Raw genomic sequence first — 10,814 nt, forward strand, 5'->3', positions numbered from 1 at the left:
CGGCCCTTCAGCTACCGGCTGCCTGCGCTACCCGCGCGGCCACCTGGGCACGAGCGGGGTACCCCAGCCGCGCGCGCCCGCCCGGGCCGGGCAGGGAAGGGGGGCGGGGCGGCGCGCGTGCGCGCGCAGCTGGCGACTGGCCGCGCGCGCTCTCCCAGGCTTCCCAGGGAATCCAGCGGCAGCAGGAAGAGGCGCTTCCCCGCGCACGCGCAGCTGGCCGGGCGGGCGCGCGCTGAGCCGCGGCGGCGGGAGGGAGGGGGGAGGGGAGGGAAGCTGCTGAGGTAAAGTTAGGGGGAGAGAGAGACTCCGTCAGCGAAGCGAGAGCCGGGGAGGCTCGGCGGCCGCCATTACTGAGCCGAGAGCGCCGGGGAGGCAGCGGAGAGACGGGACGGGGCTGCGGCGGCCGGGAGCGCTCGGGAGCTGCGGGCCGGAGAGCGGAGAGAGCCCCGCGGGGAGGAGAAGCCGCCGGGGGCGCCGGCGTGGAGAGAGCGTCCCGGGAATGCTGCCGCTCCCGCCGCCGCCGAGGAGCCGGATCCCGACGGCGCGAGGTGAGGGCAGGAATGCGGTCCCGTGGGAGCCGGCCCGGCCCGGCCCGGAGCGGGGCGGCCGGGCCGGCAGGCGGAGGGGAGCGGGGGGAGGAGCGGCCGCAGCCCCCGAGCCGCGGCGGGCGCTGCCTGCCCAGCGCGGGGCTGGGGCCGCGTGCGGAGCGGGACCGGCCCCGCGCCCCCGCACAGCCCCCCCGGCACCGCCGGCCCGCAGGGGAGGCAGGAGGGGCAGGGAGCGGAGCGCCTGGTCCCAGACAGGTGATGAAGGCCTGAGCAATGGGAGGGTCTGAGCCTGCTGTACGAGGCTGCCAGCTGGTCACGGCTCTCCAGGGAGGGAGGAAGGCAGGAAGGGGAGCTTCCCTGCTCCTCTCTCCTTCCTTCCTCATTCCCTTCTTCTCCCTACTCGTTCAGCTTCCTCCTTTCTTCCATTCTCACTACCTCCCCCCCCCCTTTTTTCCTTTCTCTGTACTTCTTTTCATTCTCATTATTCCCTGGTCATTCGCACCTTTTCTGTTCTTTCCCTCCTCTACTAAATTTGAACACTTGTCCATTCGTCTCCTCCTTCCTTTCACCTTCAAATATTGCTCGATATTAAATTTCACAAAACTTCACTCTCCTAATGATGTGTGCATTTCTGTTTTTCCACCAGGTGGATTTTAAGGCTTTGGAATAGGGTAGTCAGTTGCAGTGGTGCAGCTTGCAAGCATTTTGAATCCCTTAAACCAGCATAACCTTTAGACTCTCTCCACCCAAGGGAATCACCAGAGACATACAGATATAGTGCCGTGGTGTTGTAAATATAGGACATAAGGAATATAAACCACTGTTTTAATTAGAAATAGAAGCAGGACTATATAGTTATAAAAGGAAGACATACTTGTCACCTTCTCCCCATAATACACCCCACCCCTATGTACCCCCCTCTTTTGCCCTCCTGTATTGCTTTTCATATCAGCATGGAATATTTCCTTAATAAGTAGGAGGGAAACGTTTTTAATCTAGACCAAAATAGGCCTGTGGGGGTATGTGTGTATTCTTTACTGTCATGCAGATAACTGGAGGATTTTTTTTCTTAATAAAGATTCTTGACAGAAATTTGAAAACTCTACACTGCAGAGTAAAAGCAGTAAAGAGAGAACAGCATTTGCTGGTCAATTGGACGTCCATTTTAAACCTGTACATTGAAGCCAGTTGCAGCACTGATGCCTGTATACTTATTCTATAAATGAATGAAGAGTTAATAGGTGCTTTTTTTTTTTCAGCTGTGCTGTCTTACCTTCTGAAGGTTCTTTAGCATGACAGTCGTTTTCAGCAGTGATATCATTGACCAGAGTTAACTGCCTTCTAATAAAACCCATACTTATTTATAGTACATATCTAAAGCAAGGATCATTACAAATATTCATCCAGGTACATTTTTATGAGGGTTTATTTTCATTTTTGTGCTGCTTTGAAAATTATTTTTAAGAAGTATTAAAATTCTTAAAATTCTATGGTACTCTACTAAAACTCAGTGTTGCTAGAGCTTAGGAAGTATGATGCAAATATGGTAGTTTTTAAAAAAAGTCTGTAGTGTTAAAGTATCAAAATTGTTTAAGCATTTGTTACATTATCACTAGCTTATTTTAGTATAAGTTGCTTTTAAGCTGGTAACATACAGAACTGAAGTAGCATGCTTTTTTTTTCTCTTTTTTTTTTTTTTTTTAAAAAAAGTATCCCTATCTAAAGCAACTGCCATTGTTGTAAAATGGTAAATAATTGCAGCCAGATGCCTACCACTCCCTGGTATTGGACTTTACTTTAGCTAAGGTGTTGCATGTGTAACACAATCCAATTAAATACTTTAGGCTCAGACTTAATTCTTTTAAAATGCTATATTTAGCACTAACAGAATCAAATGCTGCACATGTTTTTCAAGCTAAAGATAAAATATGCTTTCCTAAAGCCGTAGGTGTTTTTTCCATGTGCAGACTTTGTAGAAAAGAAAAGCACTGATCATAATAATAGATTGTTCTGTGTAACTTTCCCTGTTGAGACTTGTTATTTGAGTAGATGGCACAAAAATAATTCCATTCTGTTTAATAAAGATATTAAAAGGATGTTGATGATATCTTAAGGCTTCCAAAAGTACTTTCTTGACACAAGATAAATCCCATGTACTGGCATCCTTCAGGAATATTTTGTATAAAACTTCAGAATACTCCCCTACGTTTAGTAGACTACTACATGGTGTGTTCCTAGGATTCCATGCATCAGGCATTCTTTGGGGGTGACACCCTCTGACCTTCCCTGAGAGAATGGAAGTTTGTGAAGCCAAATATCCGTCGCTAAGTTCTGCTGGCACGGTGACGTCGGTGAGCAGGCTGAAAACAGGCACATTTCTGGCCATGACGTAGCTGTGCGAGTGAAGCCGGTGGTGCATTCCTGCTCGGTGATAAGGAAGGAATGCTGTCCAGAGGGGCCTGCCGCGGGCTCGCGCCGCTAGGGGGCTTTGTCCGCGCGGCGCTCCCGGGCCCGGCCCGCGCTGCCTCCTCTGCCAGGGCTCCGCGACTCGGGGCTCCGAGTGACGGCTTCCTTTCGAGAGGTCCCAGCTACACTGGGAATTGTGTCCTAGGAATGCCAGCATCCCCCCTCCCCGTATCTGTGTTATTTCTTTCCTAATGGGCACACACAGCTCGTAATCACTCCTTAATCACTTCATTTATTTGTTGTTTTTTCTTTTTTACTCTGAGAATTTTTAGCCTAGCGGTCAACGTAAGTGAGCTGGAAGACTGTTACATTTTACAGATTATTATTTGGACCCCCTCATCACTTATATTTGCAGTTTCAGTGAAATATTTAAAGAAAAGCAAGTTGAAAATTCCTCCTAGGAAAATCTGAAACAATCATCATGAAGTTACTTCGAATTTGCATGCTAACTGTGTTTTTCTAGTCACTTAACACCTATTGGAAACCAAAATAATTAATCTGTGGCTGGTTCTGCACACTACATTTTGTGGTAAATAAGAGTTGTTTTTTTGAGTTAGAATTCCCACGCAGTTTTGCAACTCTTCATCAGTTGACATACAAACATGACAGAAGAATGTTCACTTTAAAAAGCAAAACCAATACCCACATGCACAATTTTTTGGAAATGTGTATATTGTTGTATTTTGGCATTAATTTATTTAAGTTGACTAATTATCATGCAGAGTATTATTTGCTGCTTACATATACCTTTTCCCTTGCTCATTTCATAATTTTAAAAAGTGGATAACTTGTCATTTTACGCAGGTAGAAATGACACATATGGCTTGTACAAGGTCAAACAGCAAACTACTGTTTGAATTAAGTCTCAGAACTCCATGATGTTGAGTCCTGGCTTCTATACTGCAGTTACTCATGAAGCAAATAATGTGAAATGATCCAGATATGTGGATCAGTGAAATTAGTTGAAGTTGCTGTTACCATGATGTAAATTTTCATTTTTTTTTTTTCCCCCAGAAAAAGCATTTTAGCCCCTTTTCTGTCCTTCCATGGATCCCTCCTTTCTCATTGCTTCTTCTTCTTTCTTCTAGAACTTCTTTGATGAATTGGCTTTGTAAAATTACTCCATTAGTTCTTTTGTGTTCTTCCTGAGTAACTCTGTAAATACACCTGATCAGGTAGTCTTGCCGTGAGAAACTTCTCTGAGCACTATGCATATCTTTGGTAAGAGCTTATCCTTTGCAAAAGGAATTAAGAGTTTATTTTTCCTGTAAACTTGCACTGTTTCCTTTCCTGTTAAAATACAGGCTTTGAACCTATATTGAGTGCTTTCAGATATTCAGAAATCTGAAGATAAGTAACTTGAGAGGCCTGAATTCAGAATACTGCAGTGCTGGTAATTTGAACCTTTTCAGTTTACCTGTTTATTGTACCCTGATCTCACTTATGTAGATTGGTGTTTTTCTTGTTTTTGTTTGTGTGGGGTGGTGTTTGTTTTTTTTTTATTTGAGTTTTTTGTTGGTTTTTTTTTGTTTGTTTTTTTTGTGGAGGGCAACAATGATAATAGATGCCACTGGCTTGCGAGATTCATATTTTGTTTTGATTTTAGAAATAATGTTTAGGCCCTGATTTAATTTTAGGTAATACACTGGTGGTCTTCAGTGTATTGCTGTTGATAGAAGACATTTAGTGAACTTAGTAGGAACTAGGAGCTTTGAACTTCTTTTTTTAAACACAATTTCCCTGTTTTGCTTTATAATATGAAGTTGGACAGTTGGGTTTTTTTTTCCTCTTTTTTTTAATAAATTGATTACTTTGCTTTTGTATGCAAAGAATTATCTAGGCTACAGAACTCCCTTAGGGATAGTAGTTGTTATCATACTAACCACATCTGAAATCAACAGTGGTTGGAGTAATCCATTCTCATCCTTCATTTACCTAGCCTGATTAATCCACTTAATACCACTTAAATTGTATTCCTTTTCAGTCACAGTATCACTACTGAAGGCATTTCAAGATATTGTCCTTTACTGTCTTGTTGCTTTATTGAGCTTACTTTCTGATAAGCAATCTGGATAATTTTTTTCCTCGTTTTGGCTGATCCTTAGCTAATTTTACCAGAGAGTGTTGCATTTACCTTTATTTGTAAATAAGATTTCAAGTACTGTTACTTAATTATGGTTACCAGCACTTGTGAAGGCAAGAGTATTGGCATGTGACTAAAGAGCAAGGGACACATTAAGTGGTTAGGACCTCAGCAGACTTCTATGATTTGAAATTGTTGATAGGGTGACATTGGTATACTCTCTATCTGGTTTCATTTCTACAAAGGATTTTCATTTGAAGGGAAGATTTCTTATGCTTGTTTGAGTGAAAAAGATAACTCTTAGTAAATACTGAATGAGAAATGACAACATTACATTAAGGTTTATCAATATATTTTTTTTTTGACTGGTTGTCGAAGGGAAAACAGTTTAATTGTTATTCTGTTATGTTTTGGATAGAGCTGTAGTTACTGATGGGCCGATAGGGAATTTGGGTACTGTACTAAATATTTTCCAATGCCAAGTTTTGATTCTCAGAAAGTAAGAAGTGAGGAATGACTTGGTGTAAAAACTTGGAGTCATGGTCCTTGATATTATGAATGCACAGTGCTTTCAGACTCAACCTCCAAACCATTTCAGTGATACCTGTTGTGTTTGAATTTACTTTGTGAACTGCTGCAGAGGTCGCAGTAACTTTCCGTTGGTGTATTTTTGTACCTTGCAAAGCAGACTAGGCTGTGATGGCCCTTTTATTCATGTGTGCCTTTCTTTACTTGACCAGGTAATTTACAAACTCTATGGCAAGACTGTGGTAATTAAAACTAACCCTGGAAAATACTGATCCATGAACTTTTGTGTCTAGACAACACTACAGAGTGAGTAAAGGACTCGGAGAAAACACTCTTTATTTTCCCAGTTGGCAGTTGCTTAAATAGTTGATGGTCATAATCAATTCTGTAGACTCTTTCAGACAACACATTGACTTCAGCCATGTTAGGTCTAAAACATTTTTAGATTCAAAAAGCAAATTTGGAAGGTGTTGAGAAATATTCAGAGTGTTTATCTGTAGGTGTTTTTCTTGACTATGGGCCCATCTACAAGTTCCTGTGCAGCCACAATTACTAAATAATGATAGGTGATTAATTGTTCCAGTATTTATTACTTGCTATTAATATGGCATTCTATTTCAATGTTTAGAATTCAGCTCAGAAGACTTCGAGAAACACTATTTGAAAAATAGGACTTTCTCTGACCTTTTAATGCTTCTGACTGATTTTGTGGAGGCCTGTCTTTGATCTTTCTCTAGGCAGCATCCCCCAAGCCACAGATGCATTTCTCTCCCTCTGTCTGCTCTTCCACATACTGGGTTCTTCAGAGTCCCATAGTCTGTTTCCTTGTGAGCAGCTGTCTGCTCTGCTCCTCTAGCTGTGGAGATAAAGGAGTGTCACAGCTAGGAGGTAAGGGCAGGGAGCAGCACTTACCTCCTGTCTTCTCTTTCCAGTGATAGAATTTAGCACTGGAGCTTGGCTAGGCTTAATGCAGGACTGATGACCTGTGCCTATTGATTTTAGTGTTGTTTGATACCACAAGATGAGTTACTATTTTGCTGTTAGTTGCAGCATTATGGTGGTATAGGTATATTGTTTATTAGTATTGCCAAACCTTTTTTGTCCAAAAGAGAATTTACTAAAGCTTAGACTTTTTCAGCTGGTTATATTATTCCACAGCAAGGTGGAATTTCTAATAATATAATTGTAAACGGCAAAACAAGAAAAAACTCTCCTGTACCATTTTGATGTAATGTTTAGCACATAGATAGCATGGTGCTGCATCTTGCTTAAAAATGATACCTTTGCTTAGCTGAAAATGGCTTACGTAAAGATCCGCTGCAAGTGCCCCAAGTTCTTGTCCTTTTCTGCATCATAATGTGTGCATCACTGGCCTGGCGAAGTCTAGGCTTTTTGTGTATGCAAAGGGAAGAACAATGGAAGAGGGTTCCGTTTTTGGTTTCTTCATAGTACCATCCCTGCAGTAAAATCAACAATTAACAAAGTTATACTAATAATTTGTACCCGAGTTGAGAATTCAAAATCTTTGAATATGATTATACTTTAAATTTCTAATTTGTCACAGTTTATGAGGCCTTTTAATGTAGAAATCCTGTAGTACAGGTAAAAGAGTTTTGACGTAGATAGTGCTTTTTTCTAGTAGTAAAATATATGTACATGTAATCAGACTTAGATTAATTTCATTTATTTTGTACTTACTGCCTGTGCCAACTTCATCTTAGAAAACTATGTTCTAGATAGTTTAGAATTCCAAATTCTGCAAGTGATTAGTGATTTTTATATCTCACATTTTGTCTGTTATCTGAGAAACTATATTAATTTTTTTCAGAAGAGGCTTCTGCAACTTAGATATTGTTAAAATACCAAGTTGAACTTTAAATCTCAGTTGCTTAAGAACTGTCCCCTCTCTGTCTCGAGTACTATTAGCTGTACTTGCAGGATTTAAACCCTCTAAACCTAGAGGAAGACCAGCTTGAGCTCTTCAGTTTTGTTTATGGCTTTAAAATGAGGAAAATGATCCTCACGCATAGGTGAAATGTACCCTCTCTGATTGCTGCTTCTGCTTTCGTAAAATTGAAACTTTTAATGATGCTTACTTTTTGTTTTCAGATCCCTCAGGGAAGGACTTACTGAAGGGCACTGTTTAAATGTGTGACATCACTGCAGGAAGATCACAGCAGGATAATAACCATCTTGCTTTGCACCTTTTTTTCCTAAGGGTAAGTTTGGGCTTTAGGCGTTGTGTTTAAGGGGGCAGGTGGGTGAATAAGTACAAGATCCTACACCTTATTTTCTTTATAACTGCATTTGGAAATATAGAAGTCTGTAGAGACAAGGTCCTACAGTTCATCTGTAGATGGTCAGAGATTCTTCCTGCAGTGATGTCATACACTTTGTATCTTCTGAGTTCTTCAGAATTTTCATGAGAGATATTATTTTCAAGTCTAAGGTTGAAATTACTTGGGGAAATCAAACAACCCCTCCTTTGAATCTGTAACAAAGATGGAGAGGGGGAGGTGAAGTAATGAATCGTAGTGTTTACAATTTGTTATAATTGAATTAGGCAGATTGAAGTAAGATAATGGAACTAACTTACCATGAATTTCCAGTGTGTATACTTTAAAACTGTACAAAACCATAAAATACCTTTGCATTAGTGGTATAGTGAAATGGAAAGTCTTCCATTTGGGGAGCAATTTAATGATGATTACATATTAAATGCAAAGCCATTATAATGTCAGATTTTTACCGGTTTTATTACTTAATTAACGTATATTTCATTTTGTGACTTTACTTTGTACAATCAGGGCAAAGTAGAAACTTTATTAAAAAAATAGAAAACCACAGTGGTTTTAAATATTTTCAGTGATTCAGCTCCCACTATGATGAAAATCTTCCATGTCAGAAACTTTACGAGAGACTGATGTGTTTGTTTTCCCTTTGTCAGTGTCCCATTTCACCTTACTCTTTGTACTTACTCACTTAAAAATATATTGATTTAACAAGACATTTTATAGATGGAGGAGGAACAACTTTTGCTACATGAGGATGTAGAGTATATGAAAATATTGATTGTTTCTTATACACTAATTGCAAATCGACAGTGTCTTCCTGATGAAATATAATAATCCTATGGATGAAGATTTTTGTGTTTAGTCCACATCACATCCGTATTGTGCTGTGGCAAACAGAAAACATTTTATGGTGAAAGTGCTGAATAAACTTTTCGTTCTAACAGTGTGAATGATACTGCTATGATAAGCTTTGCTTTAGAAAGAAAACAGTGGGTTTATTTGTAGTAATATAAATAGTGGCTTGTAAAGGATGTTACTTTTGCTAAGTATTTTTATTCCCAGAGCCATTTTCTGTTACTTCTAAATTCTGTAGTTTGAGTATAGTAAACACAGTGGAAACAGTGGAACGTTCTCTTTTCTGAATGTCTTTAAATAATCTGATTTAAACAAAAAATAACTCTACAGCATAAAAGTTTCAGTTCTTGCAGTCTCAAGTATAAAAATTGGATTTTTCCTTTGCATTTTATAGTGAAATGGATACCTGTTTTTTCTAAAAAAGGTACTTTCCTTGACTGATTTTTATAACTAAAAGCTGTTTTTATGTGTGTGGTTTTTATTTTATAGTTTGGTTTATTAATTTCAGTACAAATGTAGTTACATATATACTATGTTTCTGGTCAGAACATTGGTTTTCCATTTCTAGGTGTTAGTAAGTTGGAAAGCTCTGTTGGCTGGGGGTTGTTTCTATACACAAGATACTAAAGGTTTCAATATTTTTATCTTCTCTTACAATTTTTAGTGATATAGATACTTCTACTGCTGCGTGTCTTCAAACTCAGATGTGTTTTAGCACTTGTGAATTAGTTTTACAGGTATTAAAGCAGATTTTGAGAGCTGTTTGGATAACAGATTCTACACATTTTAAACTAAAGGAAGATACAATACCCTTCTTAACAAATTGTTGCTAAGAATGACAAAGTGTATAACAAAGCTGAGATACTGAGACTAAAATTTCCATATTGATGCTTGTTATGCTGTTCTTCTTAAAAGGACTGTTTAAAGATTCGTTTACGTACGTTGTGTTGCTACTCTACAAATGTTAAAGTAGGTATATTAAGTACAGGAGAATGTACCTTTCATTTATAGTGCCGTGTGATAGCTGTCTTTTTACCAAGAAAATGGGAAGAATATTCTTATCGAAGTATTTTCACAGAATATAGAACAGTGTAGGTTGGAAGAGACCTCTGGATGTCCAGCCTTCCTGCTCAAGCAGAGTCACCTAGGGCAGGTTGCCCAGGCCTACATCTACATGACTTTTGAATATCTCTAATGCAGGATCCTTTACAACCTTTCTGGACAAATCAGACCAGTGCTCAGTCACCCTTGTAATGGAAAAAGTGTTTCCTGATGTTCATATGGCACCTTATGTATTTTAGTCTGTACCCTCTCCTGTCCTGTTATTGAGCACCACTGAAAAGAGTCTGGCTCTGCCTTCTTTGCACCTTTCCTCCAAATATTTGTACACATTGAAGAGATCTCCCCTGAGTCTTCTCCTTGCCGGGCTAAAGAGTCCGAGCTCTCCCAGCCTTTCCTTAAGTGAGAGATGCTGTAGTGCTTTAATCAGGTTAGTGCAGCAAGGGGTCACTTTCTCCAATAGCTCTGTATCTCTCTTGTGGTGTAGAACTGAACACAGTGCGTCAGCGGCTACAGTGTTGCGAAGATGGGAAGGTTCCCTACCTTGATCTGCTGACAGTCCTTTGGCTAATGCTGCCCAGGGTACTATTAGCCTTGTTTGCCACAAGTGCACATTGCTGGCTCGTGTTTGTGTCTGCCGAAATCCCCAGGTCCTGTTCTGTACAACTGCTTTCCAGCCAGGTGGCTCTCAGCATATATTGGTACCTGGGGTTATTCCTCCCTGGGTGCAGGGACTGTATCAGCCACTCCTCCAATTTTGTCATCAATGAACTTGCTGAGGGTACATTCTCCTCCATCGTCCAAGTCATTAATGAAGATTTTGAACAATATTGGACCCAGTACTAACCCTAGTACCTCGCTAGTTACTGGTCTCCAACTAGATTTCATGCCACTGACACAAGCTGGCGGGCCCAGTCATTCGGCCATTCAATTTTTTTGTGTTTCCTCATAATGTAATTGTTTCTAAAACAGTAAATATTT

The 10,814-nt window shown here is 40.4% G+C and overlaps 1 protein-coding gene across 3 annotated transcripts in view; it reads left to right on the forward strand.

Annotated features, from left to right (window-relative positions):
* The first annotated feature begins 287 nt into the window (after positions 1-287).
* ARHGAP5 (Rho GTPase activating protein 5) overlaps positions 288-10,814 on the forward strand; it is a 48,012-nt gene continuing 37,485 nt past the window's right edge. Inside the window, exons 1-2 of one of the 3 annotated variants that reach the window (XM_027726830.2) lie at positions 288-548; positions 7,735-7,844. The gene's annotated coding sequence lies outside the window, so the exon portion shown is untranslated. The remainder of the gene's footprint in view (positions 549-7,734; positions 7,845-10,814) is intronic. The other 2 variants (XM_027726828.2, XM_027726829.2) reach the window with 2 other exon arrangements.

The sequence above is a fragment of the Pipra filicauda genome, unplaced genomic scaffold (genome assembly GCF_003945595.2).
Source record: "Pipra filicauda isolate LSUMZ 115617 unplaced genomic scaffold, ASM394559v2 scaffold11_size5308982_pilon, whole genome shotgun sequence".
In the NCBI taxonomy this organism is placed as follows: domain Eukaryota; kingdom Metazoa; phylum Chordata; class Aves; order Passeriformes; family Pipridae; genus Pipra; species Pipra filicauda.